This window comes from Lycorma delicatula, chromosome 3 (assembly GCF_047948215.1).
Source record: "Lycorma delicatula isolate Av1 chromosome 3, ASM4794821v1, whole genome shotgun sequence".
Taxonomy (NCBI): Eukaryota; Metazoa; Arthropoda; class Insecta; order Hemiptera; family Fulgoridae; genus Lycorma; species Lycorma delicatula.
This window is the reverse complement of record NC_134457.1, coordinates 134,073,641-134,098,983: the sequence shown is the minus strand read 5'-3', so window position 1 is coordinate 134,098,983 and position 25,343 is coordinate 134,073,641. Positions and strand designations below refer to the sequence as shown.

The 25,343-nt window shown below is 27.6% G+C and overlaps 1 protein-coding gene across 6 annotated transcripts in view; it reads left to right on the top strand.

The window, feature by feature from the left end:
- Positions 1 to 456: 456 nt before the first annotated feature.
- Positions 457 to 25,343, top strand: part of Nrg (Neuroglian) — a 107,136-nt gene continuing 82,249 nt past the window's right edge. For 4 of the 6 annotated variants that reach the window (XR_012755765.1, XM_075360623.1, XM_075360619.1 and 1 more), the window contains exon 1: positions 457 to 595. The gene's annotated coding sequence lies outside the window, so the exon portion shown is untranslated. Of the gene's footprint in view, positions 596 to 753; positions 907 to 949; positions 1,084 to 25,343 lie in introns of those variants that run through there. The other 2 variants (XM_075360620.1, XM_075360621.1) reach the window with 2 other exon arrangements.

The following is a 25,343-nucleotide window of genomic DNA, read 5'->3' as shown; positions in this document are numbered from 1 at the left end:
AAGAAAAAAAGTAAAGTAAAGATGCATCAAACGAATGAAATATTTATAGGCCAACAATGTATGACATTTAAGGATTTTAAAAATAACTAATTAAATACTTTTTATTTACAATAAATATGCAATGCTCAAATATTTTTTTTTTGTTTAATGTTTCCACGAAATAAATTATGATAAAATACGCTTATATTATTATAAAAACGAAAACATTAAGATATATATTTAATTCAAAGCAAGTATATTGTAAAGTTACGTTTAAAATAGCCTAAAATAAATATAAAACATTCAATTTAAATTTGAATAATACGACCAAATATGGGCGGGTCTAATCAGCGATTTCGTAAGATCTTAAATTAACTATGCTACTATTTTACCTATTTAAACTGCTGGCCCCTCTATTATTTGAAAAAAAAGAAGCAGTTATCTTTCAAAAAGTTATTTAATTGTTCTTTTCGACAGAGTAAATTATGGAAATTGACAATACTGCTTATTTGAACTACGTAGTCATCACGTGACTGCTAATAACATTTTCATGTAGATGTTGGGTAGTGTTGTGCTTTAGCAGGGCGGTTTCATGAGTTATTGGTCTCTATTTCTGGTAAGTTTCGATGATTTTCTTTCTTAATTCTTTGTAATACATTTTATTTACGTTCTGAATATCTGGTACGTGTGCATTGACAAACTTCGAAGTAATCGATACATTTTGGTAGGCTTTGTACAATTGCCTGGCGGGTATTGCTTCAATTAATTTGGGGGGAGGCCTGCGTACTGTAAATTTTCGGTTGATAACTTTTTTTTACGAATATTGTAAAGAATGTTTATTAATTGTATTATTTTTTTACAGTACTTGTGTGTTACGTGTTAAATAAGTTTTCTATATCGTTGGAATTGTGTTTTAGGCGTTGTTTGGTATGTATACTATTATATTGGCCTAGTAGTGTTTAGTGAATGAATGAGTCAGTGGATACATTAGTTCGATGATCTCATTTTAGTATATTAACATATTTCACTTACCATTTTCTGATTAATAATCATTACTAAGAGTTGGTATATATGCGAGTTTAATATAGTTTTAAACTTCAAGTGGTGAGTTTTCTTAAAATTAAAATTTAACCCTAAAAATACTAGGAAGTTCCTTAAGTTTAGTCGTATGTGTTACGATTTAATGTATTTGGTTTTCGTGGTAGTAAATTTAAAATAATAGTATTAATTTTGTTTTGAGATTTTAAGAAAAAGTTATTACCGGAAAAAGTAAAAATTTTCCATTCTGGAAAATTGAATTATGCGATTTTCCTTTTATTTGTTGATCATTTGTTACATTATTGAAAAATAATTCATATTATAATGCTTTTCAAAATTGAAAACGTTTAGATATAATTAGCGCGTTAATATGATATACGAATCTCAGAACTTTTGGTATTGCTCAAGTTATTATTTGAAATTTAGTTAGCAGATTTTAAGTGGTATTGACTGACCAAAGTTCCAGCTTATTTTAATATAATAATTTGTTCAGTTTTTTATACGTTTATTGCAAGTCTTACAGCAAATTATTTTGTAAGAAGACTGCACAGATTACTGAAGTTATGCTGAAGATTATGTTCGTCTTGAAATAATCTTGCATAAAAAAATTGAGTTTTTTTTTTCTGAAGGTGCTAAAGAAAATTTGTTTTTTAATATTGATTTATTACTATTTTATTTAGAGGTGAAATTAATAATTACATTGTAGTTTAAGTTAAATATTTTTCGTATTTAGGTTACTGCAGTTTGAAGCTGATAGGAACTTTTAATATTTTAAATTAGGCTAATTTTTTTATTGTGTATTGATTTTTTTTATTTATTATTTTGTAACTTTCTTTTTATGAAATTAAGAATGTATTATTTTTGTATAAAAAAAATGTTAACTAGAAATTGATTGCTTTACATTTGGTAATTTTATGGTTATAGTTAAGCATTTGTAAAATATGTTACAGAATCTTACAAAGTTTAACTTGCTTAATATGACAACCTGCCTATTTACTATATTTTTTTTATGACATTTATATATTTGCAATGGATTTTGTTAGAATTTATGAAAAGTTTGGCTGTTAGAATGTTTATCAGAAATTCCAGCTAAACTGCCCTATGTAAAAATTTGAATTTTACATGCAAAATTTTGATGTGCTTTGGAAAAGTGTAAATAAAATCAATTTTTGTCACTTGTAGAATCATACACAAAGTTTTTTTATGTGCATATTTAATCTGTTTTCTTACATGTGTATGTAAGACATGTTTAGTTTTAAGCTGTTACCGAACCAAGTAGCTGTAGCCGAACCAAAGATATTTGAAAAAAGGTGTCTCTCATAACCTATTTTCTTCTTAAATCATTGTCCAAAATCTAGGGGAAAAAACTTTTTTTATTGTTTTTTGTTTAGGGGCTGATGAATTTTTAGAAATATCTTTATTTTAAAAAGCATATATTAATATTATTATTATTGTATTTTTAATCATTTTGTAGTTAAGGGAATATATGTACATATTTTGGAACCAAAATCTGAACATTGTTATAAAACACTTAAAAATTATCAGTTAAAGTAATTTACAATCGCTTGCTTTATCCAGCTGAGTGCATTTAGAAATGATATTTGTTTCATATGAGGAGCATGAATTTAAAACTTAATTCATTATTTATCTTTTGTTATTAAAGTAGTTATGCATAATATATGTTAATTAGTTTACATCAGAAAGGTAGTAGATTTTTTTCAATGAAAGCTTGTCAATAAAAAGATTTGGAGCAATTCATATTTTATGTTATTTTTGTTGCAAAATCTAGTTCTAGATCTACTGTGGAATTTATTAATTACAAGTAGTAGTGTTTTTATTATATATTTTTCATCCAGAGTTTACTTTTCTTTCTTCATTTTCATTAGATTAAAGAAATATTTCTAAATGCCCTATTTAAATATAATATTAATCTTATGTCATTACAGTTTATAATAATCTGTTTTAAATTTATTTATATATCAGCAAGATGAAATTAGGTTTAACATTTTATAGAATGTATGCTAATTGTTACTAAGCATATGTAAATTTGTAATTTACTTTTCCAAGTGTTTTAAAAAAAATTGTTCTTTCTTAACTTTGAATTCTAAGGTAAGGTGAAACATGTAATAAATAAACTGTACCAGGTTTTTTTCTTACATTACTTTCAACTGAAATATAGAACTACAGAATATGCAATATTGTGTTAAAGTAATATTTTAAAATTATGATAAACTATTTAAAGTACAACAGACCCCTTTATTTACTTGGGTATTTAATGTTGTTTTTACTGTAAAAATCCACAAAAATAAAAACTTAATAAATTAAGACATCAGCTAAATGAGGAATGGGTTTACTTTTGTGTAAAGAATTTCCTTGACAGTATATTAGATGAAATGTACTTTACATAATAAGTAGAGGTTAAAAAATACACTAAAATACAGTATTTCATATTGAATTAAATACCAAAGAAGTACTCATATTAAAAATTATTGTTTTACCAAACAACTAGTTATATTTCTTTGAATGGTGCCAATCTCCAGTTGCCTTAAAAACTTTTGGTTGGATAACTTATTCACTAGAATTGATTTCAGTGATGATTACTGTTGCCATTTAGAAAACTGTATTCTAATTACTTTAGAGAAGGTACTTTGCCTTATTCTGCTTCTGTCAGTTCTAAAAAGGTTCCTCATTGTCACAATAATTTTTATCTAGGATTAATAGTTAGTTTTCTGTTTGCTCTGCTTGTAAAACAAAAAGCTTCTTCTGGCAACTGGTATCCTATTTCTTCATGGTGTGGTTTCAGCATTGGCCAATTTTCTCTTAATAGGGGCCACCTTATTGTAAATGAAGTTTTTTCAAACAGGCATTTAATGTTTTGGTTTGAAGTCCATCTAGCAATAGTTTTTTTTTGTTCAGAGTACTGTTAGAAATTGAAAAATAAATTATGTTATTTTTCCAAAAACATAATTAATGTTAATAATTGGTCATTTTCTACATCAATGATTTATATAAACACAAAAATTTAATGTAATAAAACATTAAAAATATATGTATCTACAATCCCTGGCCAAATTATTAGGCTACCCATTAAAAAAAAATAAAAATTTACTGATTTGTTATTGGAATTCTATTTTAATAAATTTTATGCCTTTAAACTGTTGTTATTATTACATATATTTTTAATAATTGGAGAAAAAATTACAGTAGTTTTAAATTATTTTATCTCTGTTTTAGCTTTGATGTTGCCTTTAATTTTTCTCGGCATGGTTGTGGTGCAATTTAATGCCTTTTCCTTTAACCTGTAATTATGATTCCATTGCAAAATTATTCTTGAATTAGTTGGCGCTTATTGGTGATATTTTCCTTTCCTATATCCCCGTTTTAAAAGCTCCCACACATTCTCAATTGGGTTGAGATGTGGTGAATTTCCTGGCCATTCAAGAAGTGGTATTGAGCTCTGAACAAAAATGTCTTAAGACTTTTTACTGTTTGGCATAAATATTCTCTCTTTCTTATTGGGAAACCATTCATTTAATTGGGAAATAAGTCTTCTTTGAAGAACTGTGATGTACTGTCCTGTCGCATTGTCCCTACAACAATGTATAGCTGTCCTAGTACTTTAGAGCTAATGACGGACTATATCATAACTGATTGTGGATATTTGATGGTTCTTACAACACAATTGTCATTAAACTTTTCTCCAGGTCTTTGTTTAATTTACTTATCATTAAGCACACGTGTAATAAATGGACACAACATTACTATAGAGTTGAATCAGAATTTAAAACAGACCCAACCCTATATACAAACACTACAGTAATTTATTTATCCCAATTTTCAGAAGGAAGTGTTGTGTACTTTCTAGCCCATAGTAGTATTTTCAATTTCATTATTGCAGTCAGCTTGGGCTTGACAGGTTGTCAGTTTTTGAATCCCAGTGTATACAGATTTCGGCTGACAGTTTTTTAAGTAACTGGGGTATTCCGTTTTAATTCAGCAAATGATCAGTGCATTAATATTTTTGATTTTGATGATATGATAACTACCCACCTTGTAGTGGTCAAAAAATATTTTTTATATTTTAAAAGAAATTTTTTCTTGAGTAATAGACTATTTTCTAACTTGCCAACAGGTAAAACAGCCATTTTCATCACTTTTTCAATGAGCTGTAGCATTCTTATTTTACATTGTAAAGAGGGTCAAAAAGGGCTTTTTGGAAAGAGTAAAGATGGAACTTCATCTTAGTATACTCAAAATCCATTTTGTTACAACCAAATCTTGTAATGTTTACTGAAGTTGAACATCTACAAATTGTTGTTTTTTCAAATTTTGGGTCCAAGATAAATAACGAAGGGCTTAGGTAACAGGCCTGCTTTTTACCTTTTAACTCTTAGGTACTAGTAGTACTTATTAAAAAAAAATTAGATTGTTACTAAGTGTCCTCCATTAAAAAAAAAATGGCTGCCATTTGAAGATTTTGAAAATGTCTCATATTTGGGACCCAAAAACCACATGTGGGACAGGTGGCAAAATTCTGAAATGCTTACAGCAGTAAGTAAATCATATAACATTTATTTTGTTCCTCAAAGGAGTAGTGAAGTCAACAAAACCGCTAAAAACACTGTTCCTTCTAACCATTAACAACGTATCCAAAAACACTGCTGTTATGTATTTTTTTCAGATTATAAAAATTACAACTAAACTCATTAGAATGAATAAATTGATAATTAATTAATAGCCAATTACAGAATGATAAATAATAATTACAAAGAGATAATCAATTCAAGTATATTAACAAGTTCAATTCACTTTTACCTTATTTTACTCCTGCTAATGGAAGTTATGAATAAATCTTGCACTTTTTAACATAAATTAGTGCTCCTGCCATTTTTTTATTGAGTTTAACTGATAAGTCCTCATTCATCTTTGATGTAATGTGTCCTCTTCCAGTAGTTTATAGAAAACCCTCTGAATTTTCCAGTCAGAACAAAATTTAGGTTTTAAATCAGCAAATTTTGTAAAACTAATTTTTAAGTTATGTTTTTCTTTGAAGGCTGTGTACAATTCTTTTAAGTTACATAAGATAATCCTTTTTTGAATATTAATTTTCTTCCTATCAGCTTGTCTTACAGAGACACAATCCTTCTTGGCATCATTTGGCTATGCTCATCATTCTGGTAAAAATCTTGTACACAAAATTTCATCAATTACGTGAAAATTCCACTTGTTTTAACTAATTGTTTGGATTGGTGGGCTAAATACTAACACTAAATTCATTTAATTTTTTGAATGCTCCACCTGCTTGGTAATAAACTTAAAATATTAATTTTTTCCTTGGTTGATGTAACTGTTTTCATTTTGTCCTTTATTTTAATGATTAATTCTTCATATTTCCTACTTAAATCAGCATAATTGTGGTACTAAACTGGTTTCTTCTGTAGAAATATTTAAATCAAAGGAGTCGTTTACTGGTAACTGATTCTGCTATTTTTATAATTTTATTTTTTTAAATTGGTTCCTCTGGGCTGCTCGATAATTTTTGAACCTTAAAAGGGAAAATGCCAAGTGCTGAACAAGCTTTATTTTCAGGCTCGAATGTAATACATTGAGGCTCAAATATATGTTGGTTGACATTCTAGTTCATGTTTTGTATTATCTTGTGGTTTTGTATTTTGTACACAGTTGTCTGAGTGGAATTAATTTAAAATTTGGATTGCTTGTTGAAAGGGTCAAAGATATTTCTCAAAGAGATTTCTTAACCGGTTTAGTGTGACAGCTAAATGGGTCAGAGCAACTTTTCCCATTAATATGAAAATATTTATCCAAATATTCGGTTTTATGAAAAGTACAGGTATTTTTTGTTTCAGTACATCCACTTTTTAAGATATCAGAATTATTTGCTCTTCAGTAAACTCTAAAATATTGTACGATACTGAAGATCTATTTTAAGTCAATTTGTGACATACTGTTTCAGTATGAATGCCAATTGAACACTCTCTAATCCGTTAAAATGCAAGAGTTCTTACAATAACAGTACATTTAGTATAAATGATAAAACTACCAATAGCACATCACTTTGTCTTATCCCAGTTTCTCTACAGCTAAAATAAAAATTTCTCTAATTAATAAAATTAAAAATTAAAAATATTGTATAAAAGAGAAGATCACTGCTAATGAAATAACTTCATAAACATGTGTACATTACCTAACCACAATGTTAACAATACAACGTATCACATTGAAATTAAAACAGTAATTGAGCCTTCTACAATGTTTATATTCAGGATTACGTAAACATTCATGTACATGCATTTCTGTTCACTTTTGAGTTTAAAAATGAGATTGTGTGTATGAGTCATACTTTAAGTAACAAACTTTCTAGAATATAAGTCTCATTATAGACATATCAAAATATTTTTTTACAATAGGCCTACATTATTATCTGAAAAAATACATGCTTTGAATTCTTTGGATACATTGTTCATGGTTAGAAAGAAAGGTGTTTTTAGCGGTTTTGATGGCTTCATTACTCGTCAACCCCTTTGAGTGACAAAATAAATTTTATATGGTTTTTAAAGTACACAAAAGGTGCTTACTGCCGTAAAAATTTCAGATTTTTGCCACCTGTTCCACTTGTGGTTTTTGGGCCCCAAAAATGAGACATTTTCAAAATCTTACGATTTGGTGGCCATTTTTTTTTAATGAAGGACACTTGTAACAGTTCATTTTTTTTGTACAAGTACTAAAGAGTTGAAAGCTAAAAACAGGCCTCTTACGCTAAGCCCTTGATATATTTTGGGATTAAAATTTGAAAAAAAAAACAATTTGTAAACATAACTTCAGTAAACATTACAAGATTTGGTTATGTAACAAAATGAATTTTGAGTATACGAAGATGAAGTTCCATCTTTACTCTTTCCACAAAGCACTTTTTGACTTCTGTAAGATGTAAAATAAGATTGCTGCAGCTCATGCAAAAATTGATGAAAATGGCTGTTTTTATTTGTTGGCGAGTTAGAAAATAGTCATTACTCAAGAAAATATTTTTTTTTAAATATAAAAAAAAATATTTTTTGGTCACTACAAGGGTGAGTGAGTAGTTATCATTTACCAAATATAATCAAAATCAAAAATTGTGATCCAATAAAACTTGAAAATTTGTGGAATACCCCTGCTACTACAGAATCTTGCAAATCTTGTGTGATGGCTGCATTAGTGGCAGCCCTATTTTCTTGAATTATTTTTATTAATCTCTTTCAGTTCCAGGAGAAATAATTTTTTTACTCCCTTCATCTTACTATGAAGTGAAATATTGTTCGCTATATTTTCCTTTTTTCTTCTTGCCGATTGTTTAAAAATGTTACATTTCCTAGCGATTTCACTGATATTACACTTTTCTACTTCAAGTAAATGTTTTACAGCAGCTTTTTGATCGTCGCTGATTACTCTTACTTTGCCCATGGCAAAACTTTCCAATGTTTGAACAATGTTCGTACAAAAAAAAAAATTAAACTGACTTAAAATTTAAAAGTAATAAGTAATTAACCCAGTAAATAAAATAAAAACAAAATACAAAAAATAATAAACAACACCAAGAAAATAACTGAATGTATAAACTGGCAGTTAAAACAAATTCAAAAGAGATTCGCTGAACCACACAACTGACTGCATTGTTGTGTAATACCTAAAGCACAATATAACAAACTCACAGTGTTGCCAACATAAATGATAGGCTTAAATGTTTTCTCTAATAACATTCAATATTTAAGTTAACATTAGTGTTCTAATTAAAAAACACTGAGAACACAATTTCATTATCAAAACTGTAAATTTTAATTTTTTTATATGTGGCCTAATAATTTGACCAGGGACTGTATATATATATATATATATATATATATATATATATATATATATATATATATATAATATACTGTTAAGTAAAAATCCTTTTGGTTATAGTAATAATAAAAAAAAAGAAAAACATACAGTTCATACTTTATACCAAGTATAAACTGATTTTTACGTTCTTGTATGAAATAAAGGAAGTATTGTGATTATGAAAAACTTCAGATTTCGGAAATATCCTCTTTGACCTTCTCTGAATCCATTTTTAACTAGTTTCTGCGTGATGATGTCTGTATGTATATGTGTATATCTCGCACAACTCAAAATTACCACTTAGTATAGTAATAAGTACCACTTATGATAAATCATAAGTGGTACTTATTTTCATTGGTTCCAGTGTCATAGCCAAATAAAATTTTAATTAATGAAATATTTGGATTTTGCAAGGGGAAGGCACATCGGTTCAAATCAGTATTCATCTCCTTTTTTTAATTTAAATATATTTATTTATTAATAAATTATTAACGTCTGATTGTAAAAAAAATGTTTACAATAAATAATTCAATAATAAGAAAAAAAACAAAAATATGAAAAATATCAGAAGTTATTAATGAAATAAAATTCGATGTAATTTGCATTCTAAAAAAAATGTTTACTTGTAGGCTTACCATATTTTTTTGGGTCCAGTCCAGCACATATTTTTGAAATTACTTAAAAAAGTCTTAACAATTTACTGAAACATTTAACTTTATTTATTCAGTTGTATTTTTCACAAGACATTACTTTTTCAGAAATGGTTTGGTTGTTTTAATTACATCATAAAATTCGCAATAAAAAAGTTTTTAATTTTAACATTTAGCAGATGTTTAACAGTAGATACTGAAAGTCTACTCCTTTCTGTAGACGAAATGTTCCCTGTAATTGAAAAAAACTTTCTCAACTGGAGCAGATGTCCCTGGTAAAAACATCACAAACTCAGTCATTTTAGAAATATTGCAACATGAAATATCGGTCTTTTGAAACTCCTTAAAAATTGCTCTCCACTTCTCTTCAATAGTATCTGGTACTTTTTCAGAACTTGAACCACAACATACCCTTTGGTTTTGAATTACCTGGTTCAACAATGTACGTTCATCAAATAGGTCATCAATATATTTAATCTTTTATAATTTCATTAACAACTTATGCACTCTCTTCTAATTCAGACAAGGCAGTTTCAGCTTCTAAATTCTTTCACTGAAACTTACTAACTTTATCAAACTGGTTCTCCACAACTCTAGTATTTGATTTTAGAATTATAAAAATTGTCTAAGCTTGAGAAGAATTTTTGTTCCTGAACATCATTGTTTTCTTTAGAGTGCATAGCAATTCTTTGGCAGAAGATGATATAAATTTGTAAGTTTTTCTTTCCTGAAGTTGACAAATTAATTCAGAATATGTCTGAAATGCTTCTGTTGCTGTGATAGAATTAGCTTCCAATTTCAGAACTACATTATTAAATAACTGTTGAGTACCATATAAAAATTTCAAAAACAGTTGATTTTTTTTAGATTTTTAAAAAAATCAAATAATTTTGTGCATTTGTCACAAGATAAGAAGTATGGTTTTAAGCCATCAAAAAATGGAAAGAATTCTTTCTATTTCAGATAACAAACTGAGATAATATTTTTTGTAATCTGTTTCCACAGATACACAGAACTCTTTAAGTTTTGTTACTCTTACCGTGTATATGTTAAAATATTTAAAATTTTTATAACAATAACTTCTATGTCCAGGGGTAGAGAATCGCATGTTTGTACTGAATTGTGTTCAATGTGGACTGAACAACTAATTCCTAAAATAGGTGTATTTAAATAATTTTGAACTTTTCTGAACATATTTTTATTCCCCTTTCTTTTCACACCACCAAAATTACTGTTGTGTTATTAGCAGTATAACAAACCAACTTTTCATCAAGTTTGTATTTTTTCAGTTATAGCAAAAGATACTGAATCAAAATTAGCAGTTTCACCTGACACTTCTTCAAAATTTTAAAAGTTTAACTTGAATTCCCTCCTCCAGACTGAAACATCTTACAACAATCGTAACAAGTTTTACTTCACTTCTTTTTGAGCTATTCATCATTACTGTTACATAATTAATATTTTCCAAAGAACGCAACATATTATCAAATATAAACGGCAAAATAACATTAGCAATAATTGCTTCTGTTTTGGTTCTACCCATGAAAATTTTGGGTCATATAACTTTTTAACCAGTTTACTTGTGCAGTCTGATGTTTTGAAATTGAGTTTGTGTCTAGCATTGGGGTATGAAAATATAGCTTGTTTAGCAGCACACTCCAGATCACTTAATTGTTATTCCCATCTTTGGCTTTAAAAAAAATTCTCTGTTTGCTGAAGCAGTAGCATTAATAGCACTCTTATGTTTAGCTGTTTTCATGTGATCTTCAATGTCACCCTTTCTTTTATCTGCAACAGAAAATTCTCCAGTACATAGTGTGCAATAAACATGTTCGTTGTTAATGTCATCACACAATTTCAAAAATTTGTATTCCTGTTGCAGGTTAACATTAAACACAATTTTTTTTTTGCCAATTGCTAAACGATGAGACAAAAAACAAATGGAGGTAAAATGATAAAAAATGTGTAGAGTTACTTCACACATGAAAACAGCATAAATACAGTGCCCTTGTTGTGTTGCCAAATGACTAGGTAAAAAGTTGTGGTGAGACCGGTAGCCAAGCCTCTTGTCAAAATTGATGTCAGTGCTTGCTGCAAGGTCAGCTGAGAGATGCACAGCCATAAGGGAATGTTTAAATGCTATGCTGAACATATAGGTATAAAATTAAAAAAAATCCCTGCCAGTCATAAATTTCTCAAACCCAGACATTTTTGCAACCCTGGACAGCACTAATAAACCAGGACTATCAGAGCTAATCCTGGATGTATGGTAAGCTTATGTGTATGTAATTTAATAGGCGTACAATGAAGTCATGTGATGAGCACATCAGATTTTTTTCTCTGTGCATTGTACGCATTTGCTTTGATTACTTGTTTGCATAAAACTAAGTTCATATAAATTAGTAAATTACTGTAGTGCAAATTATTAAAAATGGTTATGTTGTAACTGTAGCTTTAAGCTGATTGGGGGTTTTTATGATCTTCATTGTCTAATCAATTTCACATCCATTAATTATTTAATTCGGAAATTTACGTTGGGAGTATGAAGTGCTGATTCCAATGGTTCTAACATGTACTTCATCACCTGAAGTGTTAAGAAACCTGTTAATAAAATATAATCTGAATTGACAGTGTATAGTAGTGGATAGCTGCTACTGTAAAGCCATTTTTTTAAATTCAGGAGTTTAATGTTTGTTGATCACTAAATGTATAAGTAAATAAATCATAGTTGAGAAATTATCAATACATGAGAGACAAAAAAGCATTTGAATCTAGCTGAAGGTGTAAGATAATACTTTTGTAAAACTTAATTACTTACAAATTAAAGGGTAAGGAGCGTACCTTTTTTCTTTCTTTTTCTGTTTACTGTCTGGAACCACTGTAAGGTGGTTCAATTGAGAGGATGAATGAGGATTATATTTATGAATGTAAGTGAAGTTTTGTATAGTCTCAGGTTGACTATTCCTGAGATGAGATGTACGGCTTATTGAAACCTAACCACCAAAGAACTCTGGAATCCAAAATCTAATATTCAGATCCGTATAAAAGTAGTTCCTGCCTTATAAAAGTAGTGTACCTGCAGTCTATTGATTGTTGTGTTTAATAATGGTGAATAAAAATAGATTGATGACTAGTGACCTTATCTCATTAAAATTTGTTGGACATTTTTTATTACTTTATTATTATATAATCATTAGTATTCTGTAATGCTATTCATTGCAGTTATTGATAAGTTTCTTTTTTGAACAAATAAAAAGAATCTTGTTTTATAGCAATTTGTTGGTTGAAATCTGGCCTAATGATGTACAAGTTGTAGCATTACCAGTAGATTTTACTACAGTGTTTTTTTGTATTGCTTTGGAACCCATTTATGAATTGCTTTTAACAAAATTTAAAAGTTATATTATTGCTATAATTTGAATGCTGGTATCAGAGTACTGCAATGAGTGAGGAATTGTTAACTTAAAACTGTACCAGACCAATTGCATCTTTTATTTGGAAGTCTTAGCCATTGTTTACAACTTTGTTGAATATGAGTTTGTAAGCAGCTGTACTGAAAATTTGTTGTAAAAATAGAATATCTGTTGGAAGACAGTGTCAGTGAGTTAACTGTTGAAATATAATTAAAGTTACAGCACGTTGAAGAAATAAAAACACTGAATTAAAGACAAAAAGAAGTAAAATATTTATAGTATACTTCTGTAATTGGTTGTTAAGCTAAAAAATTGGAATAATTAATCATAGCCCTTGATCTTTACTTCATAGTACACTTTGAACTAATTGTTATATTAACATTCTAATAATAAATCATAGCCCTTGATCTTTACTTCATAGTATACATTTTGAATCGATTGTTATATTAATGCTAGTGTTATAATTTTCCTTCATTAACGCATGATATTTTTATGGCTATCAGTTTTTTTATTTTACAGTTCACCAGTTTGTTGACAGATTAGTTCTTGTAATTTGATTTCAAAATATTAATTATCTGGATTTGTTAAGTTAAATTAATGTAATTAATCATAGTCCTTGATCTTTACTTCACAGTACACATTCTGAACAGATCGTTATGTTTGTGATTATTTTTCTTGATCTTTGTGTGTAATTGTGATATTGCAATCAGTTTTTTGTTTTTATAGTTCATCTGTTTAACAGATTAAAAGTATTCTTATCATTAGATTATGATTTAAAAATACTAAGTAGCCTTTATCTCTTGGAGATTTTTGACACATAATCACACTTTTTCTGTGAATATTCTGTACATAAAAGCAAAATTATCAGGTACTTATCAGTTAAATTTTATTTTGTATAAATTGTTTCAAAAAATTTATCTCTGTTAATCTATTGCAGTTCTATAACAGTTTTCTGTCTCCTTCAAAATAAAGCAATCGATTATGATTCACCTACAAAAGAATTATATTTCCACCTGTTCCAGTTACAAAGATAATTTCTTTCTTGAATAAGAAAATATTTTAATGCCAGTGGCTTCTAATCTGTGTATTTCCAACACAGCTAAGGAAAATTAACAACTTGTCGTACATAAAATCTTTTTTATGATCTCCATACGTTTACATAATCTGACGATGAATATACACCTTGAATTTCTTAAAAGTTTTATTTTTCTTCTCATCGTCTTGAGTTTCTCTTAAAATGTTTAATGGAATCCAATTCAGTTATTTGTTCTCTAGATAAATGAATTTTTGTCAGAATCCATGATTACCATTCTTAAAAACTGATTTTGGCATATCAAAAGGCTTTGATAAGTAAATATTTTATAACTTTGTTAATAGCTTTGTATCTTTTGAGGTGTATTCTTAATTAAACTTGTGTATTGTAATTTTTTTTTGACTGTGCAACAAACTGATGTAATTTCTGTGAACATTTAAATTTTTGTCAAACCTGTAGGTTGTATCCACGTCCAGTTACTAAAATTGTGATATGTTTTAACAATCTTTTCACAGTTGATTCTTTGACCAAATTGGATTTTACATGAAAGTTGCAATTTTTGTATTACTTACTGAATTATACAAATTAAAAGAGGGTTGTTGAGAGTGTTGTTGAGGGTTGTTATATATAAACATATATATATTTTCATATTGAAAAGGTGAAACTTTTGAACCTTTTTATTAGCCTTTGAACATAATTTGATAGTTAATGTTAATTATACATGAGTGCATTCAATTGGACAAAACCATTTCACAAAGAAGGAGAATTTTTGATAAAAGAACCTCTTACTCTGTGATTAAGAACTTTCCCTGTTAGCATATAACTTTCCCTCCACATAGCATATAAAAAGTTGATGAGATTGTTCAGACTATTCAGTGAATAATCATTGCACAGCTTTCATATAAGTAGGAGAAAATTCTTGGTTTACTATAGAGCTCAAGGAAAGTTGGCATTATCTTCTTTAAAGATTTGAAAATGTTGGAGTCAATTTAATTTTTATGATCTTTTTTATAAGGAAAGCCCAAAATTCTATTTCTGATCTGAGAGGAAATATGCAGTGGAAAAATGCAGAGAGTATGTTCCAAGAAAGAGCAAACACACTTAATTTTTCCGTCAAAAAAGATATGGCTATAGTTTTCTAGAATTATTTAAATTATCTTACTACTCAAAAAAGTATTGGTTAGTATTTCAATCAACCTTGTACTTATCTCTTATAATGATGATTGAAAAGATTAAGATTATTTAATTCTATATAAAAATAAAAGGGAAGAAATTAATATTTATGAAATGCAGTTTATTTTGTTTACAAATTAGAGAACATTAAAGTAAATAAGGATATAAATTTATGAATAGTGATCTTTAAGTTTTTCAAATTTAGATGTATTATTTCATTTTTTAGAGTGCAAGGTATTACTTATTGTGTTTTTTCTCTTTTACTGGAATTCTACTGTTTACAGCCACTGAACACTTTAAATTCAATTGTGAGTATGGCCTTTACTGGCTGACCAGTCCTGAGATATTGTGTTTGAGAAAACCAACTACCAAAGACCACTAGTAATGTTGGTAGGATTCAAAAGAGTAGGAGATAACTGTACTACTACAATTATAGTAAAACCTATTTAGGAATAGGTTTTGGGATTGAAAATACTCATAGTTAAAACCTAAAACTAATCTGCATGTATAACTGGGTTTGACTTAATGGGCTTGTAGTGTCTTGAGTGAACCCTAATCATTAATATGGTGTGGAATTTGTTGTCATTGTTAATGCAAACAAATTGTGAATCATTTGAGTTTGATATATAATATTTCATTAAATCTGTAATATTGATCCACAGATTCAATTTGAAAGTAGGCTCTGTTCAATATTTTCTTAGTTTTCATTGATAAACAAGTAGTACCTTAAATGCTAATTATAAAATTTAACCACAGGAAAATCCACTTCACTAGTTGATTTTTATTATTTGTATAAACATGTGTAAAATGGTAATTTAAAATAAATGTAATATGTAAATGTTCATTTGTATTTATTTTTGAATTCTATTCCTAAGTTGCATGTGAGAATGCTCAGTCTTGTGTATAATGTGACTATATTTCACTAATAATGATTTTGTTGGTAATATACAAGTTTAACAAACTGAAGTGTATGTTTTATTTGGAAAAATATATACCTCTATTAAATATAAAATATTAATAGCCTGTGGAATATGATAAAGGTATAAATGAAAGCATTCATCAGAAAATCTAAGGCTGAATTATATAAGTAGTAAGTAATGAAAAACATTTGAACAGAATTTATCTTTGTAAAATGAAGTTTAAAGATTATTATTATATTAGTTGACTTTTTAAAATAAAAAATAAAAACTGGTAGCCCTTCTTATGATAACAAGTTTATTTGTCATTATTTTTTTGAAGCACAGGTTATTTATCTTTTTATAATTGCAAGTGAGTTTTTCCTATTCTGCTTACCAGTCATGTACTTTTTTTGTTGAAAATATTGGGTTTTTATAATTTTGTAATACTTAAATAAATTGTGTGCAATAATTTGAGAGAATACATATGAATACAGATACATTCATAGATACATAGATGAATGAATTACCACTAAGAAGGGGCGGCCACTATTCTTTATTTGTATTCTGTTAGGTGGATCTTCACTTGAACTAAGTGACTCATTGGAAATGCAGGATGTGGGAGTGTATCATATTCATTATTCTTAAAACTCATTGCTAACTGTTAATTCTCACAATTATTATACCATTTTTATTTTTAGAGTTATTGATGTTTAAATAAATAAATGATTCTTTTCAGTTGAAGTTAATATAAAAGTGAAAATTAATTGAAAATACTATTTTTATCTTGAATCTTTTATGTGATAATAAAAGATTTACTTGTAAAATTGTAGAAAATTAAAAAAAATATTAATTTTTAAGTTACATTTGGTTATATATTCATTTAATTCAGAGTAATAGAGCAGCTGAGGCGTATAAATTTAAAGTATCTTAAATCTAATTTGTCAGTCCCCCTTAAATTTTACAAGACCATGTTATTAACTCACCTTTGATAAATATAATAACCAGATGTAGGTCATAGTTTTTTAAATATGGGATTAATTTATGAACACTGTAGTATATGCAAGAATCAGAGAAGTTAAATGAATAGAATAAGACATTTTCCTTGACATTGAATGAATGAAATGAAGGTTCAAGTTAATTTTATGTATAAATTAAATATAGATTGTTAAAGAAGTGCCGATTAAATTACATGAAATATTAAAAGAAATTTAATTAGTAATCAAAATCACATTTAATTTATATAGATATATGTATACACAAGATGTTTATAAAATCCAATTCAAGAATTCAGGGGTTGATTCCCCACATCGAAATTAAGAAAAAACTTTTTATCAACATATGTTTGGAAACACTTAGTTTACTGGCTGTCTGCCATAATGTATGGTTAACAAAACATTTATTTCTCAGGAATTGATAATCATATCAAGCTGAAATTGTGTGTACTGATAGGGTACCAAGTACCAGTGTAGTATAGTGCTAGGATACCATTTGTATAAAACTAATGAATCTGATCTCTCAATCCATTTCAAAATCATAGCCATGAAAACATTTTTATTTAATATCTATCCATTGCTGGTTTAATTAAATATTTTAAAAAAATTAAATGTTTTATGATAACAATAATGATACCTTATTTATTCAAATCCATTCATAAATAATAAAATTATGGCAAAATTCTTGAAAGAGCCACTAGATTAAAAAAACAGTTTTCATTTCCTCCTGAATAAAATTAAATAACTACACAATCTCAAGTGGAGTAATTTTATTAATGTTGTTATTTAATAAATTATAATGATATAATAACATTGAAAATACTACAATAAAATAAAATATTACTGAAATCATGCAAGTATTGTAATAGTAAATAATATTAATGTTGAAAGATAATTTGCATTAAACAGATGTAATCAATGTCATTGTTGTAAATGCAAATAAAAACTAATAACCCATTTGTCTTTAGCCAACCAAGTGAATATAATCTTTGCTGTATGAGTTAATTATTTTTTTTACTATTATCTTACTAACTTAAAAATGGCTGATAATGGGTTCAATGTATGGCCTTGCATGTTGCAACACCGTTGAGGTGAGGCGGCTCTGTCAGGAACGAACACTTTCCCAATTGAGTGTTACCTTCTCACACAGTGTTTTCATCCATTCTTAGATGGCTCAGAGACATGGAAGGTTAAAACCCCAAACTAATTTGGTAAATCAGGATGACCATATTCAGTATGTACACCCTAACCCTAATTCAAGGAGGCTGTGTTAGATGAAATATCTAAACATCTTGAAAAAAGTACTAGAGTACTAATTTAAAAAAAGAGTTAATAACCAGTATTTGTTCATTAAACAAAAAATCTGTAGTGCAAATTATTTTTCAATTTTAATATTATTTTATAATATTTTCATGATTTCAGTAATATTTTATTGTAATAATTTCAGTATTATTAAAATATAATTTATTACATGATAACATTAATAAAACTCTTCCATTGAGATTGGTCGAGTTATTTAATTTTATTTGGGAAGAAATGAAATCAGTTTTTTTAATCTGGAGTGACTCACTTAAAGAATTTTTACCATAACTGTATTATTTATTAATGGATTTCAATAATGTAATTTTCTTTGTTTTAATATGCTTGACATTTTTTGTAACAATATAACATTTAAATAAACAAGCAGTTTCAAAGATATTAACAATAAATAGTTTACATGGTCATCATTTTGAAATGGATTGACAGATCAGGTTCATTATCTTTATACAAGTAAAGCTCTTGGTACCCTGACATTACACAAATTTCAGCATGATACAATTAACAATCCCTGAGAAATAAATTTTTGATAATTTTACTGAAGTTAATTTTATAAGTAAGATACAGCAACTATTTGTGTAAAGAAGTTAGATTTTAATTTTTGAAAATAAGCGTTTAATTTAATTCTTGTAATTTTCCTTTTGTACTCGCATTGTAAAAAAATTTCTTAAAAGCTTAATATAATATGCCTTAAATGAGTTTTAAGCAGAATAGTTTTGATTTAATGTAGTTTTGGAGGAACAATAAAAAATGTAGATGTTTCAAACTTAAATTAAAGAAAAATATCTCTTTATTGAAATTAGCTGATTTAGATTAAATTTTAAGTTACTACAAAATAATTTTTTTTCATAAAACCTTTAAGAAGCCTTAAAAATTTTGCCATGTAGAAAAATAATTTAATTTAAATCACAGTTAGTGTAGAGCAAATTAGGGGATAAATCATATCGAATAAAAAGTTGTAGAAAATTAAATTAGCTTTTTGTGTATGTTTATTGATATTACGTTTTGAAAAAATTGATTTTGCTTTGGATTTGTTGCTTGGTGTTCAGTAATTGTTTTATTATCAGCAAGGAATGGTACATGTGGACGGAATCACAGGACAGAGTAAGTACACTTAAAAGAAAGATCATGGTGTTTGACAAATTATTTCCCCTCTTCTCTATCAAAGATATTTTGGCTTATCTGTTATGTTTCTGTGTTGTACATGTCACACAAGCACTTGTGTTAATTATTAAATGTTATCAAGTTACAATTTTCTTTAAAAAGAAGTCTTGTTTTAGTAGTTAATTTACAACCTAAAAAGTTAATGTTTATTATGAGAATTCTGATTCTACTTTACATTAAAACATATTTACCAATGACATTTTATCATCAAATGCTATTACCTATGCGTTTTTAAAAAGTTCTTGCAGTTAAAGTTATTTTTCATGTATTTATTGGCATGTTCTTGGCCATTTTACTGTTTAAACAGTAATAACTGTATTTTACTTTTAGTATATTGTTAAGAAATTGACAGCACACTCAAAGTTTATTACTGTTAAGTTTTTTTTATTTGTGGTGTTCAGATATAAAATTGATTTGTTTTAAATAGGATTAGTATTATTGCATTAATTTTTTATACATTAACATATAAGAACGTATTTCTTGAAGAATAAGAGTTTTGTGGTTATTATTTGATGAAATAAATAGTTTATCATTTTAGTAGATAATCTTTATTGGTCAATGAATCCAATAGAATTCATTCCATTGTTCCTAAACATTCCATAGCCTGTAGTTATCCATTGGTTTCTGTTTATGTTTGACAGGCAGCTAAGGCTTGATAAAGTAATTGTTTTTCTACCATATCTACCTGTAATGCTAAATCATTTTTATAGGTAGGTAATAGAGCCTAATATATTTGGGTTTTTATATGTATATAGTGTACCTAAATATTTTATTATTATTTTTTGTTTTTAAAACTTGTTAAAATCCTTTGTTTTAATATATATAAAAATTAAATTAAATTTAATTTCAAAACATTATGAAATGTCTGTATGAAGCTTAAAAAATAGTATTCAGTGTTTGGTAGTTAAAAAGTATTCATTACTGAGCAGACAGAGAAGTTTTCTCTTGAAGGGTTGTCTGGTCTTTTCTTGCTTATAGTATTTCAAAAACGTTCTCTTATAAGATTTCCTGTCCCACTTCCTCTTCCTTAAAGTACACTTTTACTTCATTGTAACAGCTGTCATCATTCAACATTTTTGTAAGTTGATATGAATCTTTTTTAAAATTACACATTTTATAATTTAACCTGTGTTTAAATATATTAAACAAAAAATAGAAAATTTAAGAATATTTTTACAGCACTAAATAAAAGTTATTTTTGCTTAATTTTTTCTCATTTTTATTTATTAATGAAGAATTTATGTAGCAATAACTTACCATATACAGATAACTATATTAAAAAATAAAAATAATGAACATTAAGTAATAAAAGAATGTTAATGTATGTTCAAGTGATGTTTTTGTTGAAGCTGTTGGCAAAGTTGTTTGTAATATTTTTAGTTAATTACAGATTTATTTATGTTTGATATTTTATGTTGTTATTTTTATTTTAAATATTAATTTAATTTTGATGAATATTTGGTTTAAATATGGGTTGGTACACATAGTATATATTACACTTAATTGATGAGGCATGTGGCCGTGATATATTATTCATATACATATATATATGTGGGTTGTAGGCTATGGCATTGCTGCTTGTTTATTTAAGTGGACTAGATTCTGTGTAATTTTTGCATTAAGTTTTTTTTAAGTATAAAAAAAGTGGTACTGATTAGCCCCTTGTGAATATTGTAATTAATTTTCAAATTATATATAATTAAACTATCTCTGAGATTCTTGTTAAAAGAATATTTTATAGCTGAATATCATATATATATATATATATATATATATATATATATGTACATCCTAATAAATTCAACTGGTAAATTTGCTTTACATGATAGTAGCATCTTATTACAGTAATATCTCTCCCCATACTTTATCATATACTAGCCAGAACTTAGACCCTCAGGGCTCAGGTCAGCCCAAGTGAATCCCAAAAAAAACTCAGAGACTCCTCGGGGCCAAGGGGTCTACCCCATGGCCGCAGTTCTCACTTCGCTCACCATTCCCAATCTGTCAGGGGGGGACCGGTGACCTGGACACTTGCAGAGCTTGCTTTGGTCGCCATTCTCATCTACCCACAGGGCTCCAGCCACTAGTCTACTGCACTATACATTATCCTCATGGTTGTGTGAATAATACTGATAAATAGTAATTATAGTATTCAGGCTTTATTGAAACCTGAAAAAAAGTAAATTACAAAAGATAGAATAATAGTAATATATAATAATAGAATAATAGGTAACTAAGTACACTCACCTTTGACGAAAAATTTAGAACTTATTTCTTTGCCATGGTGGCAAACAAACCGACAAACTTTATATATATACATTTTCGAACAATAGTGATCTTTTGTTAGATAGAGAATGTACCTAATGCATGCAAAAGTTAGTCTTCAACCTATTAACAAATAACTCGTTTGAATTTTGAAAATTGGACGATTGTTTGCAGAGATATTATAATAGCACTCCATTGCACCTCCTAAAACAGCACCTCAGGGGCATCCTGTTTGTTACCAGTTGATGATTGGTCTAGCCTCCCACGAGGTGCTCGCATACCTCATTATTTTAGCCTCACACATAGTCTACAGGAAGCCAGTTATTGTTAAACAGAAACTTTTTAAATTTAATATATTTACCTAAATTTAAGTCTTATTTTTGTAATATTCATTCAATTGATTCAAATCATTCAGTTCAAAACCAGCTCATACAGTTCATCAATCCAATTCATTAAAGTTTGTGCTTCAACCAGCAAGTCTCCACCACTAAATGTGTATGTCTATCTACCTACATATATATATATATATTTTTTATTTTTATTTTTTTTGAGATGAAATATATCTATAAGCCTTCTCAGTTAGACAAGAAACATGATTAAAAATTTGGTTGTGATTGATTGAGTAATTTTTTTTTGTTCATCTCATATAAACAAAATCGCTTTTCCTCTTTATTAATATGAACACACCACACACACACACACACACACACACACACACACACACACACATACATACATACATACACATACATACATACATACATACACATACATACATATATACATACCCCAACTATACCACATAGAATACTTAGCAAAATGTTGTCGGCTTGAGTTAGATGTGTATTTTTTGCTTTTGCATAAGGATATTAAACAGCCCTATTTTTTGTTTGTGTATTCTGGCCATAAAAAATTGTAAACATTGATGTGAACTGTTAAAGATGCAGGAATAGTTTTTATTTATTTATTTAATAATAATAATAATAATAATGACAGCCTTTTTAAAATAGTATTTACAAACTTAAAATATTGGACAAAAGACAATACTCTTTGGTTATGACTGTCAGAGGGATTGTAGAACTAAAAAAATCTTATAATTAAAAATTCAATTCCTGAATCAAAGAAAATCTATATTTCCAAGCCCTTTTGTATTTACCTAAGATCGGCCAACCTTTTCCATTAAGATATCGCTTCAGATCCTCAATTTCAAAAAATTTCCTTTTTAACAAACTGTAGCCTCATTTCCCATAGAATTGTAAAAAATTTGCTATGTCCTCTTTGCATATTAACATAGAACAAAGCTGTGAGTTAAGTCGATAATGAGTACTTGTTCAGATAAATCAATTCGGTTCTTGTTTTAAAAAAAAACTACTTAATTAAATGAAAATTTTCAAAATTAAAATTAAAATTGAGTGGTATGCTATAGTTTTGAATGTTTAAACATTTTTTTCCTCTATAATATGCCTTACTAAAACATTTGAATACCTTGTTTCTGGCAACTTTCAACAACACTGTATATATTTTAATTGGAGTTTAATTGTATGCAAAAATATAAACTCCAGTCCAGTTTTAAGGTACAAACTATAAGGTGGTGTATTCAAAAACACTGTAAAGTAAACAAAACACTGTCTTAATAAAATATTTTTGCAGAATCAACCTTATCGTACATCCCAAACTCCCAAATTTGGGTACCTAACAAATTATCGATCTACACACTGCATTAAAAATAACCAATTTTTTCTCAAATGCGATATTATCATTGCACAACAGATTACTAAATGTATTCAAGGCCAATCTTTCACCACATGTAATTTTTCTGTAAAATGAATTTTCAGAGGTAACCTTTATAAAAGTGTTACATCCAAATATTTGTTACTGTTTACAATATCTATTCGTTCTTTTCCATACCACCACTTTTAATGTTTTGTTAGTTCCCCCCTTTCCAAAAAACCATAATTTTTGATTTACCAAGATTTAACTGTAAATTCCACTTATCCTCTGTAACAAAATCAGATCATCAGCTTGCATGCCAATATCATCAGCATAAGCTAACAACTTTATTACAATGCCTGCTATATATATATTCTCCCGTTTCCAAAACCATTTCTAGATAATTATCAAAAAGAGAAAAAAGGAAGGGTTCAATGGGTAACCTTGCTTTACATCTGTTAATTGTTTCAGATTTTTCCTTAAACCCATTAGAACTTTATATTGCCTAAGTCAGATTGACCTAAATTTATATATTATGTAGTGTAGAAATTTATTTGGAAAAAAGGAAATTTTTAAATAATTACTGGTATTTTGATGTATTCTTATTATATTTGTATTGTGTAATTTGATAACCATTTCATCTAACACGTCTAGCAGCAATATATATATATAAGCCATTGATAATGGTTTTATATTATGGCAATGCTGTAATATTCCTTTCTAATAAATAAATATGTGTATGTAGAATTTGACACATATTCACTGTCTTATTTATGAATGCTTTTATAGTGTATTACTACTTCAAATGAATTGCAAGAAATACTTTTGTATTAAAATGTTAAAAAACTGTAAACATGTTATATTTAAACATTTTTATGATTTAAAACAATTTATTTTCATAAGATTTTCACTCTTAGTTTATTAAAGTTGGTTGTCTGATTATCCTATAATTTAGTTAACATATGTTGTTAATTGAACCAAACATTTATTAAAGGATATTTTTGTTCTTCGTTGATTATCTTTAAGATGTGTATCAAAACACCTGTACACATGTGGTATAAAACAACTGCCCCCAAAAATGGCATAGTTCTAAAAAATTACAGTTATCCCTCAGGGCTTGAAAAAAATAAGAAGTAAAATCTTTTCCCTTGCCTTTTTCTCAGAATTGAATATACTGTTGCACATCAGTATGTAAAATCCAGTGAAGTGTAGGTGATATCCAACTTTCTAAAACACTTTTGTTAATCCCAGAAACTAGAAACTGGCCATGGAATATCATTGCTTCCACAGAAAGTAATTTCCAGAATAAGTTCTTTACTTAATGTTACAGCCAATAGAAAGAATTGAGGATATGTAAAGTAAACTAATAGATTTACCCTTTCTGTCTCAGAGCATTATATACATACTGCCTGTCAATGCAGCTTAGTTTATTATACACATTTGGTTCATAATCACTGGTTATAAAGAATAAATAAAGTTTTTTTAATTTATTTATTTACAATTTAAAACTTAGATTATCATCCGTCAGACCTAAGTCTGTCAACAGATATACTAAAACTATATTTAAGAAACAAAACTATACTTCATTACAACAATTAATTTCTTGTTGCAACAATTACATAAAGAAAATAAATAACTAAGCTTTAACCATTCAACAATACATTATTTATTGATTTATAATAATTATTAACATTAAAATAATAACTATAATCATGTTATAATTGTCTGGACTGCCAGTATAAATCCAACATGAATCCTGTTAGTACCTAATTACGTTATAGTTAATGCCCAGTCAATGAGAAGTTTTTTTAAATCACTTTTTTCATTTT